Raw genomic sequence first — 4,975 nt, forward strand, 5'->3', positions numbered from 1 at the left:
CGGGATTAATAAGAATGTGCCATAATCCATGCTACTTCTAATCAAAGCGTTGTATAGGAGTCTAAGCGAAAATGGATGAGCACCCCACCAGACACCTGAAAGACATCGTATCATGTTTAAAAGTCGTTCGCACTTAGCTACAGTATAGTCGCAATGGGGAACACCAGTAAGTTTAAAATCCAACACAACACCAAGGAAACGTGTAAAGCTTTTCGTTGGAATGGGGTGGCCATCAAAATTGACAGAAACCACAGGCGGTACCCTTGTCCTGGCGAAAGGAACCACGACGCTCTTAGAGTGGGAAATCTCAAGGCCATTGTCATCCAGCCAGTTTTTCAGGTGATTAAGGGATTCAGTTAAGCAAACTGAAGCTATTTCAGAATTTCGGTGTGAGCAATATACAAGCAAGTCATCGGCATATTGCAGAACTTTAACCTCTGTACCTAAAGTATCTTCTAGGTCATGGCTGTATATGTTGTAGAGTAGCGGGCTTAAAACCGAGCCTTGAGGTAACCCTCTCCACAAAAGCCTAGATTTCTTAGTGCCATCTACGGTAAGATTATACACCTTCCTGACAGCATATTTATAATAAAATTGGAAAGCAAAAGTGGTACTTTAAGATTTTGAAGTTTTTTGTGAAGGCGAGAAATAATGACATTATCGTACGCTGCTGAAATGTCCATAAATGCTGCAATCAAAGTATTGCCATCGGAAAATGCTTGTCTAATGTCCGTGATAAGAACAGCTATATTATCAATGGTACCTCTGCCACGCCTAAAACCAAATTGATTTTGGCTAAGTATATTGTTAGTTTCAATAAACCACTCTAGGCGATTTTTGACCAGATGTTCCGTAAGTTTCATTAGGACAGTGGACAGAGCTACAGGCCGATAAGAAGACACATCAAAAGGTTCCTTCTTTGGTTTCAGGAAAGGTAACACATCTTGACATTTCCAAGCCTCGGGAATCTCGCCAGATATCAATATTTTGTTAATTAGTTTTAGGAAGTATAGAAGAGGAATATCATTTAGATGGGTAAAGAATGAATATGGTATACCATCTGGTCCAGGAGCTGAATCTTTAGTTTTAGAAATGACTCCTTTGAGTTCTGGTAGTGTGAATGGACCATTAAGCCCGCTCAGGTCCAGCACTGGAGGTAAAGGAATAAACTCAGGAACAGTGGGTGGAGCGAGTTTATCCAGAAAATCATTTGCTAATGTAGAAGGAAGGTTGGAGGAACAGTCTTCTTTAAAAGCAGATCGAAATCTTTTAATATTATTCCAAACCACAGAAGGGTTTGTATTAGGAGATACAGATAAGCAAAAGTTTCTCCAACCTTCAAACTTCTTTTTTTTAAAAAGCTTTTTTGTCTTGTCTATTTCCTCCAAAACAAAATCAAAGTTTTCATTGGTGCTAGATTCTCTGTAAGCAAGTTCAGCCTCCTTTCGCCTCTTGGCCGCTGCAGTACATTCCGAATCCCACCATGGAGGAGAAGGAATGTTGTTTCCTCCTACTTTTTTCACTGGAAAAACATTATCAGCAGTCTCGACCATTATCTTTGCCAGAGCGGCTGCACATGTGGCTTCGTCGCTGTGTTCGATTGAAGGAAGAGAGGAAATTTTTTGATCAAGATGTTCCTTGAATGTGTCCCAGTTAGCGTTACTCAAATTGTACTTTAAACGAGGAGGACTCTTTTGAGTAGGAGAGTTATTAAACGGAAATGACAGAAGAATAGTGAAATGATCACTTCCGAATGAAAGAGGAGAGACCTTCCAGGATAAAGAAGAAAATAAATTTGGACTACAAATAGAAACATCTGGGCAACTTATTCCCTCTCCAGGTGCAGTTCGTCGGGTGGGAGAACCATCATTTAGGATACAAAGATTATGGGAGTCCATCATATCAATGACTAGATTGCCATAGGAATTGGTGGTGGAACTACCCCAAGATTGATGTTGGGCATTCAAATCTCCAAGAAGAATAAGAGGCTTCGGAAGCAGTAACAATATGTCATTTACTTCATTATAAATAGTTGAAGAAGGGTGAGGGATATATAATGAGACAAAACAGATATTATTAACGGAAACAGCAATTATAGATATATCATTGTTATGAGCAGGAAGAGGAATATGTGAATAAGGAATGCCATGCTTTACAAGCAAAGCAACACCGGCATATCCATCAGAGCGGTCCTCTCTTATACAAGAAAATCCTGATATCCTGAAATTGGATGAAGGCTTTAACCAAGTTTCTTGCAAGGCTATAATTTTTAAATTAAACTTATTTATTAAATAGAGTAAATCAGCTTTCTTTGGAATTATACTTCTACAGTTCCATTGAAGGATTTGAAATTGGCTGTTCATTATCGGTTAAGAGTTGAGTGAAAAAATTCATAATAGGGGCAGCGTGGGACGGTGAGATACTACTACCCAATCCAGATTGGGACAGTAACTTAATGATCAATAGAATTATTTCTTTCACAGATTGAGTGGTCTCATTAGATTTATAAATAGTTTTGTTAGTGACAGGCATGTCATAATCCTTGTCAAGGCATTATGCGCTGCCACATCATATCCTTTAGATCTAGATTGGGGTGGGGAGCGAGGTTTCATAAAGATAGTTTTCTTATAAGATGTAGTTGGGCTAGTGTGTGAGTAAGATGTAGTTGGACTAGAGTGTGAGAAATCCTTTTCTGTTCCATTAGTGTTATTACTGAGTAATGCATCAGCATATGAAATTTTTGAGATAGGAGGGTGTTGTTTATTAGCTTCAAAATATGACACACAGCTCTTAGCCATGGTCTCCTTTATATTTTTTTGTCTCTCAAATTCTAGACATTTTTTATCAGTAGCAAGGTGAGAACCTTTGCACAGACAACATCGTATATGCTCATCATCAACTTCACATTTTTCTCCAGTATGTCCCTGACCACATTTGTAACATCTGGGAGTTGAGCGGCACTGACCTCTGACATGCCCAAAGCGACAACAGTTGTAGCATTGTATAGTAGGATATATGTATAGGTCTACAGGTAGTGCTGCATAGCACATGAATATGCGTTTGGGCAAAACTTGGCCATCAAAGGTAAGTACCACTGACTCTGTAGGTTTTAACTCACTGACACCTGACTCAATAGCTTTCCTTTTTAGTCGTCTAACTTTTAATATCGGTCCACAACCTATAGGAACAGAGATATTCTCTAAAACTTCTTCCTCTGACCACTCGGAGGGAACGCCTCGTACAATTCCCAACCGGGTGACAGAGAAAGTCGGGATGAATGTCTTGTAGTTGGATGCTGACAGGGCAGGGTTGGTCAAAAAGTTATTGGCAGCCTGAAAATCGCTGAAAGAAATAGTCACTCTATTTCTTCCAATGCGTTTCAGGCTCCCATTAACAATTTGGGAAATATTATTTTTCCTTAGAAATTTCCCAAACACTACTGGGTGTAGAGAGACATTGTCATTTTCTGAGATTTGCAATCGTTGTACATGTACATTAAATGGGGCTACATCTGATTTCTGGTACATCATTCTGCCTACTGGTTGGGGAGCTGTGGATGTCGAGTTAGTCAATGATTGAGCTGGTGCTGGTACTGAATCATTAGTTGCAGAAGGAGTGATGTGTTGTGGCTGTGGCTTGGGAGTTGGTTTAGCGAATATATTATGCATTCTTTGACGGCTTTCATCAAAATTACAAACACAATCATCTTCTTTTATTATTAAAGCCTCGCCATGACGTTGTCTTGACCTTTTTTTGTTGCAGTGGCGACATGTTTTTACAGAGTGTCGTTTCCTGCGGTTAATATTATCCTGGCTACAAGAGCCATCAGTGCTAGATCCATCTACAATGGTCACATTATGTCCTATGTCTGGGGCAGTCCCCCCTGGGTCTTCAGGTAACTCCATAAGGAGTTACCTGAAGTACAAAGATTACAAAAACTTACCCTTATATGTCCAGTATATACACTAAACTTACAAAATATACAAATTTACATAGAATACTTGAACTATTATTTACAATACCCGAATAATCAACTCTTGTCAACTAAAAATCAATTTTCATAATATTTTCAAAAACAATTACAAAACACAACCAAACGACCGAACGTTTCCCGCGCTTTTTCCAGACTTCTTTACAAACTGACAATTGACGATCGCTTTTCCCGCGTCCAGATCTCAGGCTCTGTCAAGCGCGCCACGCATGGCAACACTGGCGTTTCGTAAGTGCCATAATGCCAATCCTTAATAAATCACAGATAGTAATGACCATACAAGGACCATACTTACTCATAATTCTACACAGCCATCCTACAAGACACACGTCCTCGTGTTTAATCTGCAACAATCGACACAAAACAAAATAAAATTACGCGCACACACACACACAAATCAAATCAGTAACAATGGTATTAGACATTATTCTGATAAATTCACACCAGTATTACTTAAAGATGAGTGAAAACGAGAGAGAGACAGAAAGAATAGAGAGAGCCAACCATTATTCCATTCTGCGACTACCAGTCATGCTTATTTCAGCAGCAATTTTATTTTTTCTATTTTTCCTTTCATTCTTATGGCTCTCTTGCGAGTCATCCCTGTGACTCCGCTACTAGTCATCCCTGTGGCATTCTTACAAGTCATCCCTGTGACTTACCTACGAGTCATCCCTGTGGCTCCTACCAGTCATCCCTGTGACTTACCTACGAGTCATCCCTGTGGCTCCTACCAGTCATCCTGTGACTTCCCTACCAGTCATCCCTGTGACTTACCTATGAGTCATCCCTGTGGCCCTACCAGTCATCCCTGTGACTTCCCTACCAGTCATCCCTGTGCTTACCTACGAGTCATCCCTGTGGCTCCTACCAGTCATCAAAATCCTTCAAATAGGTGTTACAGAAACTTTACTGTGAAAATAAGCTTCAGTAAAAAACCATGGTAGGAGAAAAAAAGCATTCGGGAAAAATTGCGAATGGAAA

The sequence above is a fragment of the Choristoneura fumiferana genome, chromosome 28 (genome assembly GCF_025370935.1).
Source record: "Choristoneura fumiferana chromosome 28, NRCan_CFum_1, whole genome shotgun sequence".
Lineage (NCBI taxonomy): Eukaryota > Metazoa > Arthropoda > Insecta > Lepidoptera > Tortricidae > Choristoneura > Choristoneura fumiferana.